The 26,458-nt window shown below is 35.3% G+C and overlaps 1 protein-coding gene across 5 annotated transcripts in view; it reads left to right on the top strand.

The window, feature by feature from the left end:
• CCDC91 (coiled-coil domain containing 91) overlaps positions 1-26,458 on the top strand; it is a 338,801-nt gene that overhangs the window by 253,646 nt on the left and 58,697 nt on the right. The window lies entirely within an intron of this gene.

Here is a 26,458-nt window from a genome sequence, read left to right as displayed (position 1 = left end):
GCAAAGGCTCTGAGGCAGAAAGATGGTTGGTGTAATTAAAACGGTATGGTGCTGTTATCTATATAGACAGAAAAAATGACCAATGGAATAGGATAGAATACAGAAAAAACACAAATTTTTCTGTAATTTACAAATCTGTAAACATGATGTTAAAAATTAGATAGGATAAGTTACCTTAGCAAATCAGGGTCTTTAATCTGGGTTGCACAGAAGGGGGCCTAGTCTTTGAATTTACTGAAATTATGCAAAACTATGTATATTTGCAGATTTTTCTGCATTACGGTCTATAACTTTTCTTAGATTCTCAGAAGTATCTTACTAATTAACCTAGAAAAGGTTAGAAATAATTACAACTGGCTGCCCGTTTCTTTCTGGACTCTGTATACTAAAATGAATTTCAGATAGCTGAAATATTTAAATCTGTAAATTTGCTGTACTAAAAAGAAATTGTGCAAATACTGATATTCTTTGAAAGGGAGAGTCTGAACACTTCTGCAATGGCAGACTAAGGACCTCTGCAGATTAGCTTCTTCATAAACACAATGAGAACACTAGCAAAAATTGTCAAAGTGAACTTTTTTCAGAACTCTGGATATTAACCAAAGGCTTCAACAGCCCAAGGAGTATTTATTCAAGAAAAGTAGATAAATGTCAGTAAGAACAGCAAGCTTTGTAGAGTTCTGACTTGCCTTATTCTCATCCCCTTACCCCTAGCTCCATGTAGCTTTAAAAACTAGTGGCCTCACAACCGTGGTAGCTGTGAAAACCAGCAATGTAGAAGCCACTGGAGGGGGCAGACCAAATATGGAACTCCACAAAAACCCTGTCTCCAGGGAATTGTTACTATTTGGCCTGTCTGACAGCTTCCTGGAAAGTCCCCATATACAGGGCTTGTTGATATTTGACCTGGCTCAGAGCTTCCTCAATGGGAAAAGCCCTATCCCCAGGATGTTTGTCAGAAATAGTAAGTGGCAGTTCTTTAACCTTTCAGCTGCTTGGGAAAGAAATACCAGTTGGGGCACATAAAAGGATGGCCAAAAAGCCTAAAAGGGAAATCTGGGAAATGTGATTGTTATAGATGGCTTTGAAAAGCTCTGACTTTTGAGAATATTCCTGGATTTCTTGAAGTTCACACACATGAACAAGGTTGTGCACATTTCCAGGAAGGATCTGAGAAGGCCCTAATCTCTCACTTCTGGCTGTCTTTGAGTCTATGCAAGCAGAAAGTGAAGGCTAAGGTAGTGTTATAAACTATCAGTGTTGAAGGTGTTCTCCAACACACAGAGGCCCTTGGCAAATGATGGAACACTTATTGGTTCAAGGTATTTCAAGAAATCACTGTCTAATCATAAGCTGACCACTGAGCTAATCTAGCAGAGACTTCAGTGGCTACACGAGACAAGGAATACAGACTTTGCAGAATTAGTCTAGAAAATTTTCTAAACAAACAATCAGCAACAACAATTATCCTTGGGAGATGGAGGAGATCTGATTTCCAGAGTTCCTATATTAAATTATTTTAATGTCCATTTTTATGAACAACAACAAAATTGTGAAATATACAAAGAAACAGGAAGGTATGGCTCATACACAGGAAAAACAAAGCAGTCAATAGAAACTACATTGATGTTGGCTTAGTAGACCAATAATTTAATCTGCCATTATAAATATGTTCAAAGAACTAAAGGAGATCATTTCTCAAGAGTTATAAGCCCTCATATATTTTGTATATGTATTCTCTTAAGAAACTAGCATTACAGGTTTTTGAAGGACTGTTCTATTAATTTTTGAAAGTGCACGCTCTTTACTATAAAAGCAAGATTGCACATACATATGTCTACACTTACTTCTCTTTCTGCTGTTACCTACAGTTATGGATTACTCATCATTTTGTTGGAGGGAAAAGGCCCTAACCTCCTGTCTCCTAATTATACTTCTCTTGCAGCATATGTCTCATTCAAATACTCGTTAACTGACTGTCCCACTGAACTGAGAGCTTCACAAGTGTCTCAATCAGATTTATGCTCTTAGGAGGCCCTGGCATAATGTCTAATTTGTAGAATGTGTTCCAGAAAACCAATCTTGTCCTTAAATATCAGGAGCCTAAGTGTCATTCAGTTAACTCTAGATTAGTGAACACCTGATGAATCAAATGTTAATTTAATAATTGACAATACCATAGTCTCTTTGTGAGATCATCAGGTATCATGTAGGGGCCTTCATGGGGTAATTTTCCAGTGTGTCTTCTATAATACAGAGTTATGAACAAGGAAACCCTCAACATGTGGAATATGGTTATTCCTTTAGTGCTCACTATCACAACAGATATTCTTACCAAACTTTGGCAAGGACTTAGGAAGTAGTGACAAATACTAAAAATCCTCAGCAGGTACTGGATCAATTATCTTAGAATGTTAAGAAGTGTGTGTGTGTGTATATATATATATTTAAAACTAGTCAAGAAAGAAGCTATTATAGACATAAGAATAGTAGTATTATTTCTATGCCTTCAGTGTTCATTTGTTAATATTACTATTTCATCAAACTTCACTTTTACTGCTCTGTAGAATTATTTTCCCTGAACGTACTCATTTTTAGTAGGTAAGCAGGTAAACTTTTTTTTGAAAGGGAGTGGGTAAGTTGTGCTCAATATCTCTCACTTTTTATAGGACATATATGTGTATTAATAATATGAAACAATAGTATACTTCCCCTTGAATATCTATTTTGAAATTTTATATGAGTTGAAGTTATCATGTAGGAAGCCTCCCCAATTTGACAATGATGAATCAGGTATATTACTTCACCAAGGGACTCTTACACATCCCACAAAGCTCAAAAGGATATAAGGTTAGGATATTCAAAAGATTATTTCCTTGCAGTACAGTATGTCAGAATTTCTTGTTTTGAGACATACGTTATCTAGTGGTCAGTAAAGTTTATATAATAAAGTTTTGTATGCAAAGACCTTTACATTTTGTGTATGAAGAAAATCTAAAAGAATTTTCAGAAAATATATTAAATTTAATGAGTATTTATTTAGCAAGGTTACTTGATACAAAATTAATATACAAAAATTGCTTTTATTTTTATATACCAGCATCAGACAGAAAGGGAAATTTTAGAAAATACCACTTGTGACAGCATATTTTTCTGTCTAGTAGCTTAGAAGTTATATGTTTCTGTTATTTTGGTGATTACTCTAGAAATTGCAAGAGGTATCTCCCACTTATGAAAGCAATATTAATCAGTATTTTTATCCTCCTTCCAGACAATGTAAAGATCTCATAATTCTTCAACTCAGTTTACGTTCTTCCATAATTTTATGCTACTATTATGAATTTTACTTCTACATATTTAAACCTTGCACTGATTATATTGTGTATTCTTATTTATATTTATTATAAATAATAAAATGCTCCTCTTTTTTTGCCACATCTCTAATCTTCTTTTTGGGATTATTTTGCCTCCACTTGAGGTACATCCTTTAGAATTTCCTTCAGTATCATTTTTTTTTCTGGTGACCTAACATCTGTTGCCCATCTTCCTCTTTTTGCCTGAGGAAGATTGTCCCTGAGCTAACATCTATGCCAGTCTCCTCTGTTCTGTATGTGGGATGCCGCCACAGCTTGGCTTGATTAGTGGTGTGTAGGTCCGCACCCAGGATCCAAACCCGTGAACCCTGGGCCACCGAAGCAGAGCCTGTGAACCTAACCACTACACCAGTGGGCTGGCCCCCCTTCAGTATCATTTTGGTAATGCAGGGACCAGCAAACGTTTTCTGTAAAGGCTTAGATAGTAGTAAATATTTTAGCTTTTGGGCCACATGGGCTTTGTCACAGCTATTCAGCTCTGCTGTAGTAGGTGAAAGCAGCCATAAACCATACGTACTGAATGGATGTGGCTGTGTTTCAATAAATTTTATTTATTGAAATAAATAAATAAATAAATAAATTTTATTTGTTGAAACAGACCTGCAGACCATAGTTTGCTAACCCCTGTCCTAGTTGAAAACTATCTTTGAAACTTAGAGAATACAGTGAAAATGTACTATATATGTGTATAGCCTTGACATTTTGTGTATGTAGAACATTTTTACTGTATTCTTTAAGTCTCTTAGTATCACTTCATGTTCCATCCATTTTTCTCTCTGTTATGCTTATAGATAATTTCTTCTACTTTATCTTCTAATTCATTCATTGTCACTCTAATTTGCTTTAAAAATCCATTCATTGCATTCTTAATTTTAGCTCTTTTATTTTTTAGTTTTCTAGAATTTTTACTTGTTTTTTTTCTATTCAAATAAGTCGTTTTGTTCAATTCTACTACTTAGTCTCAGAATAGGTAAACTCCCTCAAGACAAATTAGTTTTGAGTGACTGGGCTTACTTCTGTCTTCTCTCAGATCTTGAACCACTAGTTTTTAGTATCTAATAAGATCTTTGATGCTTTTAAAACATCTTTGATTATTTTCTTTTATTTGGATCGGCTTCCTCAGTTCTCTAGAGCAAGTGTCTTGATGTTAATTACATGGTACACCAGTACTAGGAGTCCCATCTTTGTCATATCATGAAGCAGAATTTGGAATCCCATATTTATCATAGCACAAAGGAGGAAAAAAGTACAAAATGAGGTGTAAAATATAGTTGTTTTGAATTTTAATGGTAATGTTTCTTGGTGAAACGTGGGTATGGTTTGGACTTCAACTTTGAAGAGGCAGTGCTAAGGATTTACTTGAGCATGTCTAAAATGAGATTGCTATATGTGGCCAGGGTCTTTAAAAACTCTTTCTAATACCTATCCTGTTTTTAGGTTTTGTTCTCACCCCTGAATCCATGAGGGCTGGAACTTGGTATGCCTTTCGTGTACCAAATTTTTTTAGGATCAACACTGATTATAAAGCCTTACTTTACTCTGCTCAGATTTGCCATTGTAAGGTAGCCAAAATGTTGTGCCCACTAGACCTGGAGTCTTTCACCAAGTGGTAAAGTCTACTACCCTTCTCCTCCCCTGACATATACCTCAGCTTTTCTTTGGGGTCTATGTCTGACTAATATGCCTAAAATATGGTCAAGGCATCTGGGCATATCAGTATGTAAAGTTTAGTCAAGGTTGTCTTATTTCATTCCTTGACTGAAGGCTTTTGCTAATAGTATTCAAAAGAAAAAAAAATGATCCTGGAGCACCAAATTTTATGAATTTCCTACCTTTAAGAAACCGCTAATTTCTTTTTCCTCATATGTGGAAAATATGATCCTCAATCTTAGTGTTAAGTTTCTACCTGATGTAATCTCCATATGGTTATCAGAAAAATTTAATATTATAATAGATCAACAGGTAGGTAGATGAGGATAGGTGAGTAGGTAGATAGGTAGATGAGTAGGTAGGTTAATTATCGTAAAAGAGTATGCTTATTACAGAATAAACCACAATTTGTATATTCTTAAATTTGGTCTATGTACAGTTTTTTCTAGAGGGACACCTTTGATAGGAATAAAATTCACATCAACCTTGAAGTTTAGGAAATGTTGCATTAACATTTTAATACTGGCATTTTAGGAGGTCACCAAACACAAACACAAAAGAATCATGGAAGTTTTTATTCTATCTTGAGAGAATGTTTCAGACTCTCAGTAGTGGGGACTCCAGTTTGAGTAACACTGGTTTTTACTGCATTTCAAAATAAGTGGTTTGAAATAAAGTGGGTTATACTATAAAATAAAATAGAATAGAATTTAGATTGGTGTCAGTATTTCCTTGCCTTTCTCATAATAAATAGAAGACCACCAGTGAGTTTCCCATCAGCATATAAAATTTTGCTCAACCAATATCTGGCACATAAGATATCACCACATGCAGTATGATTCATGTCAGTATCATTGTAAGTTTTTGATGCCCCTCATATGTCTCTGTCCATGTGCTTATTGTTGTTGTTTTTTCCTTTTTGCTGAAAACCACGTGACTCTCAGTCCAATTTCCATGGAATAAAATGCAACTAATAATATGCTATATAAATGATATAACATTATTACCTTTTATTATTTATTCTATGGGTTAGATATATTGTAAGAGACAAGAAAGAAATAATTTGAATAATTTAGAAAGTAATATGCCTGCAGGGAGTGATCATATTTTAATATTTTTCTAAATTCCCAAGGCAAAGCAAAAAGCAAATTAATAATGTCTGTGATTAAAATAATTCAGAAAAATAAAGATTATGCTAAGTGTAAAATCCCAGCTGCAAGAAAAATGGCATTTAGAAAACAACATGTAATAAATATACTTGAAGAGTACACTTTCAGAAAGATGACTTTCTAAAACATAATTGTATTCATCCAAAATTCTCAAATGAATTTATAGACATCACTTCATTAATTAATCACATTAATTCCCTAGAAAAGCAAATTGGAAAAAGCAATGAAATATTACAGATTGGTTTGTAAAAAATCTCATAAAATTAATTAGTTACCCTAAATTACCTAAGTTGCAGGACCAGAAATGTAATTTATAGATAGATTTTACCCCTGGGCTACTAGTGATAGGAATCTGAAATCCTGCCTCCTGAATTTGTTCATACCCTTAAGGATTTTAACTGTGAGTTTCAGATTTATAATTAATGTCTTTATTACTCCTTTTAGGAAAATACCTAGAATATAGACATTACAAAAGTTGACAGAATGTTACTGTTTCTTATAACAGTAAGGAAAACAATAATAGTTCTCTGTGTTCAAGTTTCATTTATGTGGCTTTATTCTAAACAAATATTTTAAGCTATTAGCTAAAAAGCAGTTTTTATGGAATTTTTTCTTTAGCTTTGGCTGCAGAAAATAGTAAGATAATAATAGTGGTAGTGATGATAGAGATGACAATAATTATAACAGTATTGGCTATCATTAATTCAGTTTTAAGTACTAGACACTTTTCTCATTGTTTTATATGTTTGATCTCATTTAATCCTCACAATCACTTTATGAAGCAGAAACTATTATTATCCCCATTTTTTACAGATCTGGAAATTAAAGCTTAGAAAGATTATGTAACTTGCTCAAGGCCATAATAACTCCGTAGAAGAGGCAACAGGCTTGTATTCAAAATCAGGCAGCCTTTTTCCAGAGGCCTTGCAGCTTGCCACTACACTATTCTCCCTCCCAATATTCTCATCTTAGAATAAAGTACAAATTCATCTTATTGATCATTTAATGTATAGATAATTTCAGTAGGAAAATCTTGGAATTATTTTCATTTCTTTATTCATTCAGTGGTATTTATTGAACATTTACCATGTGTTGGCGTGTAGCATCAAACAAGGTAGACAAGGTCCCTAGGCACTCAGGGAGCCTATATTCAAGTTGAAAAGGACCTACAATAAATAAGGTTAACTCCATATAGTGATATGGGCTGTAAAGAAAAAAATAAGTGTTATGTGTTTGGCTGAGAGTGGGTGGTAAAGGACTTGTTTAGATAAGGAAATTAGGAAAGAAGCCAGACTCAAAATATTTGCATGCTACATGATTCTATTTATGTGAAATTCTGGAGAAGGCAAAACTAATTTGAGAGGAAAGAAATCAGTAATTGCTAGGGATGGGAGTGGGTGATTTTTTGAAGGTGATGGAAATGTTTTAATCATAATTGTGGTGGTGATTACATTTGACAAAACGTATCAAATTATATATTTCATATTGATGAATTTTATTGTATGTAAGTAATATTTTAATAAAGCTGATTTAAAAAAAAATGATTCCAGAATAAATTACTGGATAGATGGTGATTTCAGATGGTGACTTAATTTACTGTGGTGAGGAAGGGTTGAGTTTCATGGGGATAAAAAATCCAATTTGTGCGTATTGAGTTTGAGGTACCTATTCATAATCTTGGAGGAAATGTTGAGTAGGCAGTTAGAAATATGGTTCTGGAGTTCAGGTGAGTTGTCAGGGCTGGAGATCAAAATTTGGGATTAATAAACATCTAGATGTTCAAAGCCAAATACATAGAATAATTTTCTGGACAAGACTCTACATGACATTCTTTTTTGGAATGTGACCATCTTCTACCTAGAAAACACTTCAGATTAACTGAAGTGTTAATCTACCTACTAACTGGGTAGTAGTGGAAGTAGTCTCAACACTTAACGATTGTTGTATTTCAGATGAAATTGTGAAGGTATTCAAGTTATTGGTGCTTTCTGTATCACACTGTTACCTAGGATTGAGTGGCCAGAGCTTCATCTATAGTTTTGAGGAAGCTCAGGGTCAACAGTATGAGCAGCAGCTTCTGCCACCTTTGGCCCAGCTCCTGTCTAGTTTCAAGGCCAGTATTCATTATGTCCTGTAGTTCTGTGGCAGCTAGTTGGGATCCATAGAGCCTGAAGAGAGCTACTATCCGGGGAACTACAAACTCCTTGAGTACTGATGGAAGGGGACTGACTTTAATTCTAAGATTTAGGTCACTTCACAGCACTCAAATGTTTCTTTAATTAAAAGAATTCTGCAAATAAAACTTGTAATGAACAGCAATTAGCGTCTTTGGCCACTAAGTCGCACTAGAAATGAGGAAAGGATAGAGAGTGGCAAAGCAAAAAACAGTCAGTGTAAACTTAAGCAACTACAATTACTCCTGAGAAATGTATGGAAAAAAATGTAGCTTCTGCTTTATAATTTACCTCTAGATTTTCTCTGTGTAAATACTGATGTTAACTGAGGAGGTAAATGTTAAACTATGACAGAAAACACAATACCTAAGGATCGTGGCACGTTTTTGTCCGAACTTATTTGACAGATGATCTTGTTTGGTCCTGGTCATAAATTAAGACTAACTCATAGTATTTATTATAGATTTGTACTTTTTTTTCTGAGATATTCAGAAGAAAGTTTATGACTCTGGCCTTTTTGATTTTCATATTAAATTAATTCTATGTCCCTTGAAAATTTTTGTTAAAGAAAGGAAAGTACATTTGTTATTGACACCAACGTGGGCAAAAAGAAGAGAGTCATTAATTTTGCTGTTCTAGCAAAGTCCTGTAAAAGGACTCCAGTGCATACAGACACTTAAACTATGTCTGACGTTGGAAGCTCTTCATAATAGTTTATAACCACAGCCACTGTAATTTGGGGTTATGTTTTCCCCAAAAGCCACAGACATTACAATCAGTGGTTAAATTTTCTTTAAGAAATTTAATGTTGCCACCTGACCCTTCTTTTAAAAAAGGAAATAGCATTTCTGTTTTAGTTTAGCAGGCCAGATAGTTTCACAACACCAAAATAATTTTTCTGTATTGACTTATTTAGTTTTGACTCAGTAGTTTGTTTTAAATTTTTTATTTACAAAATTTTAATAATAAACTAGTTAATTACAGGTAAAATCTTAATTACATTTGTAATCGTAAAAGTATTGTATCTAGGTACAAGTGAACAAATAGTACATCACCTTACCTTCTTATCTCTCAAGACATTTCCCTCCTGTTATATTTCCTATTTCATTCAATGAGATAACTATCTACTGTTACCCAGTTCAGAGAATTGAAATCGCTCCTAGACTTTCCCTCTCTCATCCCCTTTTTCATACCTTTTTAATCATTAAAGCTTTCCTATTTTATCTGTTAAATAATCCTAAAACGTATACATTTCCTTCCTACCTGCTATCATGCTCTTAATTAGAGTTCTTATTGCTTACTTTGACCTCCTACATTGACTCCTTGCTTCCAGTTCTGTCCCCTTTCAATGTGGAATAAAAAATGAATGTCATTCTCCTGCTTTAAATTCTTCAGTGCCTCCCTGTAGCCTATAGGATAACATTCAAGATACTTAGTGTGAACTATAAGTCTTTCAGTGACCTGGACCCTACCTCTCAGCTCATCTTTTGCCACTTTGCTTCTTATTTCATGCTTTCAGTGCTAAAATACTGGTACACATACACAAAAGCCATGCTGTTTTATGGTATTGGGCCTTTAGTACTACTATGCCTTCAGCCTAGTGTGCCATTGCTTTCCTAACTCGCAAAACCCAATTCGTATTTAATAATTTAGCTTTTTTTAATCAAGAAAACTTTTTTCACTTCTCAGATTAAATCAAGTGTTCTTTTTTCTTTGGTATTCAGCATGTGACTGTACCACTGCCCAACCATATTATATTAAAAGGATGATTCTATGTCTTCTCCACTGGGTTATAAGCACCGTGAAAGTAGGAGCTGAGTCTTGAACAAATTACAGTAGGTTATCAGATGGACCAGCACTGTTTTAAGGAGACATATCAATCTTTAAAAAATGGACTTGATCCCCAGCACACAATTTGGCTCTTTTAGAGTTTTGATTGCTTTTAAATGTAACATTTTACCAAAAGTAGGGTTACCAAAAATGGTGCTGTGGTTGTTATAATCCCTTTAAAAAAAAGTCGTCATCAGATTGTTGGGTACCAAACTGAAACAATTCTTAATATTATTGTTATTCAATGAAATACTTAGAAAGTAATCTGAGAGAAACAAGGATAATTATTTTCAGCTTCAGAAAAGAGTTAACTTTGAACAACTGGCATAGATTTGCTCTAAGGTGATGAGTGGCTGCGTGAGTCCAAGTAGAATTTTTAGGTCACGGTAAAGTGGTATACTCTTCTTTCACTGGTCAGATGGAAGCATCACATTCAGTTCCATATACTGTGTTTTAAGAGAGACATTTCCAATGGGGCTATCTTAGGCATTTTTTGGTGCCTCCTCAGCATCTATTCCTCTCTTCGCAAAGTGATACTTTTTATTTCTTAGCCATGTGGTTTAGGTGAGATTTAAGCTACCTTCTAATTTAGGCATAAGCCCTTATTTACTTAGGCTAATAATTATATCCCATCCCCATATTAGCAGGTTCCAAGAATTCACACATATTCTGAGTCAAGCCTATAAGACTCCATTTCGGGACTTGGATCTTAGGTGTATAAACACTCTCAATCACAGGAAGAAAATGAGAAAATCCTTGGAACTGTTAGTAACCATCTTGGGACCATATGTGTAGAGTTTGTGTGAAAATGGAGCCAACACCAAAGTCAGAGCTAAGAACTGGAGAGGGAGAAATTTGCATCCTCATCACATTACTTGAACCCTAAGTGAAGCCTACCCTTAGTTCTTTTATGTTCTTTTATGTGAGGCTGTAAGTTTTTTTTTTTTAAGTCAATTTGTGCTGAGTTTTATGTTACCTGTGATCAAAAGAATTTTAAATGATAGTAGGGTTAGATTTGAGTCCTGGCTTGTGACTCCTGTAACCTTGACCAAGTTTTAAAAATGTGTGAGGCTCCATTTCCAGATCTGTCAAGTGGGATTAATAATACCTGCTTTAGAGCCAGCCCTGATGGCCTAGTGGTTAAAGTTCGGTGCTCTCACTACTTCGGCAGCCCAGGTTTGTTTCCCAGTCATGGACACACCACCCATCTGTCAGTTGCCGTGCTGTGGCAGTGGCTCACATAGAAAAACTAGAAGGATTTACAACTAGATTATACAACCATGTACTGGGGCTTTGGGGAGGAAACAATACCTGCTTTACAGAGTTGTTGTGAGGCCCTTGGAAACACGTTAAAAGAAAGAATGAAAACTGAGATAGATTTGTGAAACAGCTTTTAGAGACTATAGAATATCATGCAAATATTAGGTGGAATTCTCATCAAGCCAATGACAAACCAGGAAACCTTGTCAGATACTATTGAAGGAATTGGAGTATTTAGCTCAAAGAAGAGAAAAATAAAGATATGGCAACATTCTTCACATATTTGACGGCTGCCATAAAAGGATATTTTTTCTATGTAGCTGAAGAGGGACAGATTAGAAGAAGTAGGTGAAAAAATTTAGCTCAGTGCAATATAAAACCATCAGATCGCAAGTTTTTTAGCAAAAGGTGTCTCTTTTACCCAGGATTGTGAAAAACGGATTGGGTGGGAGATTGAAGAATATATGTGTTGAGAATGTAATTTTTGCTGTCATTTTTGGCTCTAAGGATCTATTCTGTTTCTGTGTCATTTTATGTACATGGCAATTTCCAACTCCACAGATTTCTACACGGTGACTAACATTCCAAGTATCTACCATTCTCATAATTTAATTGTTGCATTCTCTTTCAGAAATAACTACAGTAAAATCCCTTTAAAATACATTTAAAATATTTGCCACTTTTTAAACATATAACATTAGTTGAGTAGCTTGACTGCTTTAAACCTCAGGGTATACCTGCCTCTCAAAATGGTTCTGAGCATTAAATGAAAATGCGCATAACCGTTTTCTTAACTTTAAACACCAAATATCATTGCTTTTATTTTTATTTTAACACCTTTAATATTATATTTTGCTTAACTCTGCTGTGTCTTTCACACAGATCTCTGTTGGGTCACAGAATCTTTCATTGTTAACTACCATTAAGGAGTGTATAACCCAGCATAAATTCATTTAACTTGGCATAGTGCCTGGCACATAGTACGTGGTGTTATTGCTATGATAGCCGCTCTGCTGCTGATACTATTATTATTACTATTATCATCATTGCCACCATCTTAATCACCTTTATAGTTTTAACGCTCAGCATATTGCCATGCATAATACACAGAGAGTGAATGAACGGTTACTGTGGTGACCTAAGGCTGTACTTTCCAAACTGCATCCAGGTGCCCTGGATACTTAAGAGATCTTAAGTATCTGTGTAATGAACTCATAAGCATGCTACAGGCTATTTTAAATATCAGAGGGCAACACAGAGATACTTAAGATCTCTTGGAAACCAGGTAAACTACTAGCTTGTCAGTACTAATTTATCTTACATTCCTTTCTGTTATATCTTAGTGAAGTTGAGTTTGGGGATTGCTGTGATAAAAAGCAAGTACCAGTCAAATATCAATGTGGAACAGGAAATGAGAGTGTTATTGTTCGATCTCATGCCAATGTAGGGGAGGAAGACAATTCCTCTGTCCACTCTAGGTTCTTCTGGCTGGGCTATGAATTATATTGACATGAGACAGAGTACAGGAGAAAAATCAAAGGAATCTTTGTAACGTATACATGGGAGAAACTCAGGAAAACTGAGCAACTCACCAAAATGGCGGAGCTGCTTAAATGTCATCTTCAGCTAAATACAAAGGGAGGATGTTGGGCATATTGGTTTGGGACTTCGTGGGGGAGGAAGGCAATTTACTTGGAGATGGGAATGTAAATGGACCAACTACAGACAACGTGACCTGAGAGACATTTTACATTACATTATAGTTATCTTATGGTATTAGCTCCTTCTTGCAACAGGCCCTTCTATTTTAAATTCTTTTAGGCAGTTGTGGCGAGAGGTCAGAGTTTCCTTCAGAGTCTTTTGTTCTTAAAAATAAACAAGCCAGGGCCGGCCCCCTGGCTTAGCGGTTAAGTGTGCGCGCTCCACTACTGGCGGCCTGGGTTTGGCTCCCGGGCGCGCACTGACGCACCGCTTCTCCGGCCACGCTGAGGCCGCGTCCCACATACAGCAACTAGAAGGATGTGCAACTATGACATAGAACTGTCTACTGGGGCTTTGGGGGAAAAAAAAGGGGAAGAGGATTGGCAATAGATGTTAGCTCAGAGCCGGTCTTCCTCAGCAAAAAGAGGAGGATTAGCACGGATGTTAGCTCAGGGCCAGTCTTCCTCAGCAAAAAGGAGGATTAGCTCAGATGTTAGCTCAGGGCTGATCTTCCTCACAAAAAATAAATAAATAAATAAGTACATAAATAAATAAACCAAAGAGACACATTTTGGGGTGGCCAATTCTGATCCCCCACACCAAGATTTAGGAAGTTGTGCAGTGCCTAGTGTATAGAAAATTCTCATAAAGAAGTAACTGTGGTTTGGGTTGAAATAAAAGTATTTTTCTTCCAATTTTTGTCTGTTATCTTTTCAACTGGCTGCTAAGTTATGACCCAACTAATTAATAAATGGAGCAATTGCGAATTACTTTTGGCCTAGAGGGCACCGTGAAAAAAATTACTGAGGCAGCAAGGAAGCCGTGAACTGAAATTTTGGGAAGCTTTAACTTAGTGTATACCCACCGTATCAGGTGCTCTGTAGGACACAAGAAATGTAAGATATAGTTCCTATCCTTCGTATATTTTCTTTGAATTGGAGAAACGAATTCACTCATTCATTGAAGATGAATTCTGCATGTACACTCTGTACCAGATACTATCTTAGAGTTCTAGTCATAAAGAATATGAAGTGTAATAAATATAATCCCTGATTTCAAAGGGATCTCAAGTTGGTAAGATAGACAAGTAAAGCAGTTATTATAATTCTGAGTTATGGAGTGCTTTGAGAGAGAAAATATAGGGTGCTCTTTGAGCACATATAAGAGGTACTAGATCCACCCACACTGTGAGGAGATGTGGAAGATCTGGAATATTTTAGGGAAGGCTCCATAGAGAAGATGATGCTCAAACTGAATTGTGCAGAAGGAGGACTGGGTTTGGTTATCAGAGGAGAAAATCGTTCCAAGCTGAGAGAGCATGACATGTCTGGGAACTGCAAGTTGAATACTTAACTATTTGTGTGACAAAATAGTAGTTTCTACAGAGGTTACAAACATGAATGAGACCTTACCATTGTCTTCAAGGATCTTAAACTAGGGAATATGTAAAATCCATAAATTGCTCTAAAGTGAGGCACAATGAGAGATGTCAAAGCACATCTGCTGGGGTCATTTGAAAACTCTAAGAGGGGAATAAATATAGTGCAAGGTGGATATCAGTTTGATAGAAGTTGAGAATGTTTCTTGGGAAAGTAGTATAAAACAAAGATAGAGTTGATATGCTTGAGCAGATGATGAGAACCTTGATGTTAAATAGTTGAGTTCACATTATATATTATCAGAAATAGAATGCCACTGAAGACTTCATTGGCACAAGAGTGACAAGGGCTAACTACACTTTATGGAAGATTAACTTGGCAGTCTTAAATGTGATGCATTGAAGAAGCGGAGAGTCTGAGGTTAAGAATACTCTCTAGAATTTGCTGGAATACTTGACATGCAAAAAGAGGGCAGCCTAGCCCAAGTGATGGCAGTTAAAATGGCGAAGAAAAGACAAATATTTTGGAGGAAAGAAGACTGAATCTTGTGACTGGAAATAGGATATGAAATCAAACATGTCTCTAAGGCTTGAAATTTTAGTGACTGATAAAATTGTGTTCTGATAAGTATAATTTAATAACCCTGTATCTAGGGCAAACAACAAAAACTTGACCATTTTTAGTGTAATCCTGTTCTGAATAGAAGTGAGTAAACAAAAGAAATATATTTTATCAAACTAGCAAAGTTTAAGTGCTTCATAATCCCTTAGTTATATCATTTATTACTAATAACTTTCAAATAACAAATCATCATTCTATTCATGTCATATTTATGGGAAGCAGAATATTTAAGTATTTTTTATGTTCCTCTATTTTATCGGTTTTATATTTTATATATTTATCTAACCTGCATGTGGTTGAGAACCATTATATTCCACTGGTATATTAATATCTGTGTTTCACAAGTTTTAGTATTATTTGTTTTACCACGCTACTGCAGATTTTCACTAATCCTTTGTGCAATATCATTATTCCTGTCCTCAACAAAGTATCATGTGAGAGGAGGAAAAAATATGTTGAATGAGAAAATGAACAAATGTATCAGATTCTGTAGAATTTAAAGATTAAATAATATTTTATAGAACTGGTTTAAAGGGAAAAAAATCTTTAATGTGTAAATCTCTTGTGACAATAATGAAGAAGACAAGAGACTTGGAGAAAAACAACCGGATAAATTTTTAAAAGAACGAAAGATAATTTCTAGAAATGATATAGATAATGTTGGAATTTAAAACTTAATGAATAGAACTTCTTATTCTAGCTGCCACAACATAGCTTGTATGGGACTAACCCTTTTATTAAAAAACAACTGTAAAAGTGATACAAAGTATATAAAACAGCTGTCTGAAGGTATTGCGGAGCAACTAATGCAGATGGGACGGGAGGAGCTACAATGCCTGAGAAAATAGAAATATTCAAGGTGAACTTTACCATCAGGCTTTAAAAAGCATTTTCTATTTGGCAACATGTGGAATTAAAGCTCAAGTAGAAAGCATCAGTCTTACAGAGTTGATGAAGCAGAAGGCAGAGTTCAGGCCTGCCACAGGGCAGATTTTCAGAACAACTCAAATCAGTGTTCAGATTCCCCCCCAAGTCATTGGCCAAATCCTAAATTGCATATGCAGAGAAAGACTTAAAATCCAACAACAGCAAAAGAACATCTGGGAGGCTAAAGAGCTGACCAGACACTTTGGGGAAGTAAAGGTTGGAGGTTGAGTTCTGTCAAGGTAGAAGGGCTTTGGTAAGTCAAGGGCTTTCATTTGAGATCCCTGAAAGGCCTTAATTTTTGAGATAAAGGCCACAGCCTAGGAATAAGGGCACTATACAAAAGACCATGTAAAAATGGCCAGTAAGTATGTTAAAAGGTGCTCAATATCATTATTCTTCTAGGAAATGTGAATTAAAACCACAGTCAGATACCACTATACCCTTGCCCTGTGTATGGGTATGATTAAAGGGACTGACAGTACTAAGTGTTGATGGTGATCATGTGGAACAACTGAACCTTTCATACATTCTTAGTAGAAGAATAAATTTGTCTGCTCATTTGTGGCAGTGTCTACTAATTAGCTCAACACATATATATTCTGATACCCACCATTTCCACAGTTATGTATACACTCAACAGAAATTAGTACTTATGTCCTCTAAAAGATGTGTAAAGGAATGTAAAAGGGTGCTTTATTTATAATAATCCCAAGTGGAAACATTCCAAATATCCATTAGTAGTAGAATGGATGGATAAATTGTGGTATATTCATACAATATACTGGAGCACTACACGAAAATAAAAAGGACAAACTAATGATACACTCTACAAAATGGATGAATCTCAAAAATATTATGTTGAACAAAAGCCAGCCATAAAAATAAATCCTATGTGATTCAATTTTATGACCTTTAAGAACAGGCAAAAATAATCTATGATGATAGAAATTACAATAGTGGTTACCTGTGATGGGGAGAAGCATGAGAGAACTTTCTGCAGCATATAAATCTTATCTTCCTTGATCTGGGTAGTGAGTAAATGGGTGTATATATATGTAAAAGTCCACTGAGTCATACAGTTAAGGTTTGTGCATTTCACTATGTCTAAAAGTTTTTTTAAAAAAAAGCTAAGGACAGGGCCGGCCCCTTGGCTTAGTGGTTAAGTGCGCGCGCTCTGCTACTGGCGGCCCGGGTTCGGCTCCCCGGTGCGCACCAACGCACCGCTTCTCTGGCCATGCTGAGGCAGGGTCCCACATAGAGCAACTAGGAGGATGTGCAACTATGACATACAACTATCTACTGGGGCTTTGGAGAAAAAAAAAGGAGGATTGGCAATCGATGTTAGCTCAGAGCTGGTCTTCCTCAGCAAAAAAAAAAAAAGAGGAGGATTAGCATGGATGTTAGCCTAGGGCTGATCTTCCTCACAAAAAAATAAATTAATTAATTAATTAATTAAATTAAAAAAGCTAAGGACAAGGAAAAAATAATGCAGTCATTATTAAAATAGTTATTTACTTAAAAAAATTGTGATAAGCATCTAAAGTAGTCCTTCAGAGGAAAATTATAGTCTTAAATACTTATATTAGAAAATAAAAAAGACTGGAAAATAGTGGGCCAACACTTCCAATTTATTAAGGAAGTTAGAAAAGACAGAATAATCCAAATAAAATAGAAAGAAATGAATAATAAAGGTTCTGACAGAAATTCATGACATAGAGTAGAAAGTTTCAAAATACTGTACTGTCATTTTTTAAAAGACATAAATTCACAAATCTTTGACAAGATTGATGAAGAGGGGTGTTATTAATAAACTTTATCAGAGGAGTGAATAAAGTCACTTGACATAGATGCTGTACAAATTTTAAAGATGATACATCAATGTAAATAACTTAAGCCCAATCAGTTGTAAAGCTTAGATGAAATTGACAATTACCAGAACTGATGCAAGAAGAAGTAGAAATGCTGGCTAATTCCACAGCTCTTGAAGAAACTGTATCTGTAGTTTAAAAATATTCATATATCTCTTAAAAATAATGTAGATTTTCCTCTCTTAGTAGGTGGAACTTAATTTACCTCCCCTTGAGTGTTGGCTGGAATTAGTTGTTTGATTTTAATGAATAGATTATAGAAAGGGAAAAAATATTAACTTGACCTTAGAGAAACTTGGCAGATACCACTTTAACCAAATGATCAAGGTTAATATCACCAGTTTATGTTTATCACCAAATTATGTTTAATGCCATGTACCCCCTATATAATGAGAAGCACGTTTCATCTCTGTGGTATTCTTGCCCAAAATCCATAACCCTGGTCTAATCATGAGAAAAAAGAGACAAATCTAAATTTCTTCAAAATACCTGAAAAGTACTCTTCAAAAGTGTTAATGTTATAGTAAGGAAAGACTGAGAAACTCTCACAGCTTAGAGGAGACCAATGAGATTTGATGTCTAAATGCAATGTTTCACCCTGGATTAATCCTAGAACAGAAGAAGATATTAGTGGAAACCTGGTGAAATACAAATAAAATCTGTAATCTATTTAATGTTATTATATGACATTAATTTCTTAGCTTGATAAATGTACCATAATTATGTAAGATGTTGATATTAGGGGATGCTGGATTAAAGGTATATGAGAACTCTTATACTATCTTCTCAAGTTTTCTGTAAATCTAAAATTATTTCAAAATAAAAAATTTAATATGTTTTTTTTCAACACATATCTAGTTAAAAAGAACAGATAGAATGCTCATATATATATATATATATATATATATATATATATATATATATATTTTGTTAGTGAGGAAGATAGGCCCTGAGCTAACATCTGTGCCAATCTTCCTCTATTTTGTATATGAGATGCTGCCACAGCATGGCTTGATGAGTGGTGTGTAGGTCCACGCCCAGATCCGAACCCACAAACCCCAGGCTGCCAAAGCAGAGCACGTGAACTTAACCACTGTGCCACTGAGTCAGCCCCGAATACTCATTTTTGTCTATTCCCTTCTAAAACCCCACTGAAACAAAACTCTACTGAAACAGAACCCTAAGCTAAAAATGGATGCAGCTGAGAAGACTAATGTATGTTGTAGAAACTCCAAAAGGCTTACTAGTTGGTGGCATCAGATAGCTCTGGAAGTGGGAATGAAGATGAAGCTTCAAATAGAAGGGAAGTTTGAAAGTCCATTTAATAAGTAGTTAGATCTCCCCTCATTTTTTCCAATCCTGGCAGAAAACTAGGCTTAGTTCTCTGGAAAAAAAATAAAACACAGGGTCTCTGGACCAGGGATCAGCAAGCCCAGTTGAAGGTCTAGGTGCTATAATAAAATGGGGTTGGGAGGAGAGCAAGGTGTAAAGTTTTATGCTGCTTATTAAAAACCTTAGCCATTTTTCCTATCCCAGCTCTCAGAATGCTGACAACCAGACAGGAAATTAGAAGACTCTTTTCTGAGGAATCTAGACAGCCCAAGATAAAAGACCTAAATATATTGGTATCAGAAATTGCCCCAAGGAAACAACCCAGCCAGATGACTCTGCTATTAAGATCACAGTCCATAAACCACAACTGCAAGCACAGAGACGTTACTCAGCATTTTAGTGCTCTACTCTTTAAACATGAGCAAATAGTCAAGTATGAACAGATAACTTATGAAAAGCAGAGAATAAAACAGAGATTCTGTGGTGGTATGAAAAGTTAAAAAAAACTATTGTTAATTTCCTCAGCGGTAAGAAGATTTTGCATGTATGAAACAGAAAGAGAATGCTATTTTCAAGTCAAATAAAAAGGTTAGAAATTTAAAATATAGTAGAAAGTTAAAAAAACAAAAACAGGAATCAGAAGATGAAGTTGTAGAAGTCTTCTAGAGAAAAGAAATAGAAAACAGAAATGAAAAGACCAGAATATTAGGCAATCAGTTCAGAAGGTTCATTAGCTGAATCATAGGATTTTGAGAAATAAAAAACAGAAAATAGAATACAGCAAATAATATAATTATTATATTTATTCTTATTAAAGCAAATCTCCCAGAATTGAAGGACGTGAGTTTCTAGATTGTAAGACATGAGTTTCCAGATAGACCTCTTACTAGGTTTATCATGAAATTTTTGAGAAACAGGGATAAAGAAAATGCATAAAAGTTCTCATAGAGGGAAGAATTTATGCAAATAATGAGGAATCAGAATGTAATCAGACTGCTCAACAACCTTTAAAACTTCAGAAATTTCCGAGCTAGAAATCCACACCTAGCCAAACTATGAATTGTGAGGGAAGAATAAAGACATTTTTCAAACAAAGGAGATATCAAAACTTTTACTTCCCATGTGCCTTTTCTCAGGAATCTCCTGGAGGAGGTCCTCTGTCAAAGCAAAGGACTACGAAAAGATGGATGCACCCCCATGTTCATTGCAGCGTTATTTACAATAGCTGAGATATGGAAACAACCTAAGTGTCCCTGGATGGATGAGTGGATAAAGAAGATGTGGTACACACACACACACACGCACACACACACAATGGAATACTACTCAGCCATAAAAAAAGAATGAAGGGCCGGCCCCGTGGCTTAGTGGTTAAGTGAGTGCGCTCCACTGCTGGCGACCCGGGTTCGGATCCCGGGCTCGCACCGACGTGCTGCTTCTCTGGCCATGCTGAGGCCGCATCCCACATACAGCAACTAGAGGGATGTGCAGCTATGACACACAACTATCTACTGGGGCTTTGGGGGGAAAAAATAAATAAATAAAATCTTTAAAAAAAAAAAATAAAAAAATAAAAAAGAATGAAATCTTGCCATTTGCAACAGCTTGGATGGATCTTGACAGTATTATGCTAAGTGAAATAAATCAGATAGAGAAAGACAAGTACTTTATGATTTCACTCATGTGGAATCTAAAAAACAAAACAGAATGAACAAACAAAAACAAACTCAGATACAGAGAATACACTGGTGGTTACAAGAGGGAAAGGGGTTGGGGGCGGGCAAAATGGGTGAGGGGGATTAATTATATGGTGATGGATGGTAACTAGACTTTTGTGGGTAATAACTTTGTAGTTTATACAGATGTTGAATTATAATGTACTCTTGAAACTTATATAATATTATATACCAATTTTACCTCAAAACAAAACAGAAAACAAAGGAGTAAACCAAGAAAGAAAAATCCAATGGTGTTCAGAAAGCTGGAGATACAGTTCAAGAGAGATGTAATGAATCTCCAGAAATATGCCCAAGGGAGATACCAGAATAGACAGCTATGTAACAGACCTAGAGAGCAACCAGTCCAGTTTGGAGATGTATCCAGGAGATAATGTCTCCAAGAAGATAAACATAATAGAATGCCTGATGTCTTTGAACATTTGTTGTTGTTAGTGTCGTCAAATCGATTCCAACTCCTAGCGACCCTGTGTACAGCAGAGCGGAACCCTGCCTGGTCTTTTTGCACCATCCTCTCACCTGGCACTGTGTCAGACAGTGCTCTGCTGCAATTCATAGAGTTTTCATGGCCAGTTTTTTTGGAAGTGGGTGGCCAAGTCCTTCTTCCTAGTCTGTCTTAGAAGCTCTGCTAAAACCTGTCCACCATGGGTGACCCTGCTGGTATTTGAAATACCAGTGGCATAGCTTTCAGCATCACAGCAACATGCAGCTGCTACAGTGTGACAACCAACAGACGGGTGGTATAGTTCCCTGATGGGGAAACGAACCTGGTGAGAGTACCAAATCTTAACCACTAGGCCACCAGGGCTGGCTATCTTTGAACATACTAAGAAGATATTTAGACAATTAGATAAGAATTTGGAAATCAATTTATAATACATATTTTCTCAGGCCAGTATAACATGGCTGCAGTCACATTGTATCATTTCTGAGCCCATGTCTTCAGAGACCTTACGTGCTTGCACTCTTTCTTTTGCAGCTCTGGCCAGCTGCTATGTGAAAAATCCCGAGTTAGTCTGCTGAATAATGGGAGACCACAGGAAGGAGAAACAAGCTGTCCTACCTGAGGCCATTCTAGTAGTAGCAGCCACTTCAGCCCCAGCAGTTGATTGCAAATACATGGGAGAGCCCAGCTGAGGCCAAAAGAACTGTCCAGCTGAGCCCAGCCCAGATTGCCAACTTGCAGAATCATGACCTAAATCAGGAATTGGCAAACTTTTTCTGTAAAGGGCCAGATAGTAAATATTTTAGGCTTCATGGGCCAAGAGGCTTAATTGAGAATATTATGTAGGTGTTTATATAGCAAGAAAAAAATAAATCTTCACAAATTTTTTATTGATGAAATTCAAAATATAGTAATAATAATTTTTTGTAATATACGTCTACTAGTGAGAAGAATAGAGTTCTCTTTAGGAAGGGTAACATTTTGCTTAATTGTGGTTCAAAGGTATCCCCATCATCAAAAATGGTTGCAAATACTCATTTATTAATGCTGATATGTAATGAGATTCTACATATTTCCTCTTCAAAAATGTCTTTCACATGGATAGGTACTGCCAAATATTGATATCAGTCAATGAGCATATGATTTTAATTGAGCATATTCATTACTTGAGAAGCATTTATGGAATTAGGTTCTTGTATTAATATTTTCCATTTAGCATGTCGTTACAGTGCACATTAATTACTTCCAATTGAAGGTTAGAGGAAGGTTTTCAATTGTACAGTAAATGGACTTTGAAATATGGAAATTTCATTTGCACTTGCATCAGTGTCTGAAAGGCACTGATGGAAGTGTACTCTGATTTGTGTACACATAGATTTGTGTAGGAATGGAAGTCTCACTTCTTTTCTTCACTGTTAACGCACAGAAAGTATATAAAGCAGCTTGACTACTTATGATTCAAACACGCATTTTCTAAGGTGCATTTTCACAGCCATGTGCAACTCTTTAAATAAGACATAATTAAATAATATGCATACAAAAAATAAGTAAAGCACACAGTTGCCCCAGGAAATTTTTGATACTGTGGTTTACAACCCACAGCCCAGAATTGAGTTGATTGCTGAAATTTGTTCCGTAAATAATTTAACTGTGTTTACAATCCTTAACTAAATTGCACTGAAAAACAAAAAAACCACAGATCACTTATTTGTTCATGATCCTTTGATTACTGAAATGCATTGCAGATTTAACGGATACTAAAATATACCTATACTTTTAAGCAATAAGGAAAAATTTAAAAATCTTGTACAAAATGTCATATAAGCTTTTAGTCCTAAATGACATTCATCATGACCTATGTAATTATAACAGTATAGAAACTGATTCCAGTCATTCATGGTTTTTAAAAATTAGTATATAGAACTCTTTCTTCTACATTTAAAAACTAGTTATATAATCATTTAGTTATTATTTCTTGCATATATTTTTAGGTAAAATTATTTAAGATATGATAAAAAATGTAACTGATATATTTTTATAAACAAACTATAATATATATTCTAATGGATGTTTTTCCTCCAAACTATCTTAGAGCAGTTGTTCTCAACTGGAGGCAATCTAGTGAGTAAATGCCCCGTATGCCGCTTATCACAGGACATCACCCACCTCCACGCCAGCAAGGAATTGTCAGTAGTGTCCGAGGTTGAGAAATCCTGCCTTAAGAATATACCATGTTCCAATGGTGTGGCCATTACTAAAATATTCTGGAAAATACTCTTTCAGAATTGCCTATTTGAATATACTTATTGGTTTAAATCTTCATTCCTTGTGAGGTGTATTTTATTTTAGACTAATTCTCATGACTCATAACGACAATGTGGTTCACTCATGGAATTCAACAAAACCTGCAGGCAGATATTCAGAGGCACTTGCATACAGACACACAAAATTTATTAATCATTTCCAGCTAATTCGGAATTTGGTCTGGTTAGAAAATGGAAGGCTTAAACTTTACTTTTGTATCGTATTCAAAGGAATTTGTTTATTGACAAGTAGTTTTTAAAGATGGATTTCACAACCTTGACTGTCACCTAACTCCCAACTGGGGAGGAGAGAATCAAGGGAAACTTTCTTTGTAAATGGTTCTTTGTCAGCTCAAATATTAGGAAAGGAGGATCCTCCAAAAGGTGGACTGAGCAGGTAATATAAACTCTAAGCCCCCCCCGAAAAATGTCAGCTGAAGAACATATTGGCTAACTCTTCATGTTTTTTCTGGATATATCCCTTTTTATTTAAATGGGTGCTTTTGCTTTCAACCAAACAGGTCTGGTCAGATTTATTGATATAACCCTTGCTAGATAGACATTCTGGTTGATATGACAAGAATTTATGTTTTACGTTCAAATAATCCAGGTCTACAATCCCCCTGGGTCTAAAATTCCAAAAGCCCTAAAAACTAGGGATTTTCGTAACTCAGCTGTTGGCAAAATGTGACCTGAACTGATGTGAAGCTATTTATACTTTTAATTTACCCACATAAAGTGAATATTCATAGTCTTCACTGCAGAACTATGACGGTGTTGTATTGCAAGGGGGTTAGTAATGTATGCAATATTGTTTTCCTTTCTAAAATCTGAAAATTTTCAAAATCCGAATTACTAAGAGTGAAACCAATAGGAATTGTAATAGTAGATGCTTTTATTTTAAATGATCTTATTTGTCCTCATTTTTTTCCTTTTACAAAATACTGTAGTTTTTCAACTTAATTTTTTCAAATAATTATGGAAACAACTTAGTACTCTATTATTTTATCAATGGAACTAAAGCTTAATGTACTCAGTGATTGAAAATAAAATGATAACAATTTTCAAATCTTCATAATAGGGATTTTCAGATTGGTGACTTTATTTTTTGTATTAGGAAGGGAATCCAAAAAATTATGAGTATACCAATATTAAAGTGGGAATAGGACATGATCAAGCAAATGATGAGATAATATGTATATTACTAATATTTCTATGAAAAATGCTGAATATCACATAATAATCTTTGTGTGTGTGAGGACGATTGGCCCTGAGCTAACGTCTGTTGCCAGTCTTCCTCAGCAAAAAGAGGTGACATCCGTGCCTGTCCTCCTGTTTTGTATGTGGGATGCCGCCACAGCATGGCTTGATGAGCAGTGCATAGGTCCACGCCTGGGATCTGAACCTGCGAACCCTGGGCTGCCGAAGCCGAGCATGTGAACTTAACTGCTACACCACTAGGCTGGCCCCTAATCTTTTAAAAATGAAGAATAAAATTAAATGTCATTCTCTCTCAAATAAGCAAAGATTTTAAAAACTGATGATACTAAATGTAATCAAGGATGCGAGAAAACAGCCATTTTCATGGGCTGCTTATGGGAAAAAATTTATACAAAATGTCAAAAACTATATGAGAGCTCAAAAATTATATCCTTTGGCCAAAATGATTTTACTTCTTGAATTGATCCTAAGGAAGTATCTAACATGCACCACAAAGAAGTATTTATGGATGCTCATCACTCCTTTATTTTATTAAAAATAACCAAAATATTCATGAATTAGGATTGGTAAAATAAATTATTATACATCCCCATAATGGAATATAAATCATATTGTAAAAGAATATATAATGACTTAAAAATATTCAAAATATATTTTAAGTGAAAAACGCCAGAATTACAACATAGTATGTACAGTTTGAACCCCATCCTATTTATACCCAAGTGTGTGAGTGTGTGTGTGTATTGTTTTGTGTTCATATTTTTCTGTATTTTCAAATTTTCCACAGTAAATATATTCAGCATAGGAAAGTCTTAATATTATTTCATATTTTCTGGGTTATATATACCTATCTAAAATTAATTGGGAAAAACTAAACAAAAACGTATGTAAACTACAAGGTGAAGAGTCCTTAAGAATAGCGGAATGAAGAAAATACTCTTGAGAAATTTTAAGACATTTTCTGATTGATTGCCTGTCCAACAAAAAGAATGGTACTTATATAGGTAAATGGAAGTTAAAGAAGTTTGTTTTGTGGCATTCATCCAATCCATGAAACGCTATTCTGGCAGAAAATATTCCTAATTTTTGAGAAGTGTTACGTTGCTTTTTCAGAATTTTAATCTTCTTTCTCCTTATCTGAAATTCTGAAATCTCTTAGGTACCTATTACTATTTCAGTAAAATGAGAAGTACCACTTTTCTCCCTAGATTTCTCATTTCAAATATTAGCACACAGGGTGGAATTTTTACCTCTTATTCATGATGTCCAGCTCTCAACATCTTAACCTGGCAGGAGGACCAAACTAGCTGTAAATCTTACCACCCAGACCACACTTGATTATTGTAAGATGGGAAAATTAAACGTGAATAAAACAGCTAAAGCATTAGGGTGTTCTTGGAAGAATAAACACAACTTGGAAGTCTTATGTGGATAGTGCAAAGTACAGGAAGGCAATCAATCATGTAAA

This window comes from Diceros bicornis, chromosome 17 (assembly GCF_020826845.1).
Source record: "Diceros bicornis minor isolate mBicDic1 chromosome 17, mDicBic1.mat.cur, whole genome shotgun sequence".
Lineage (NCBI taxonomy): Eukaryota > Metazoa > Chordata > Mammalia > Perissodactyla > Rhinocerotidae > Diceros > Diceros bicornis.
Note: the sequence above shows the minus strand (reverse complement) of the source record. Positions and strands in the feature narration are given on the sequence as shown.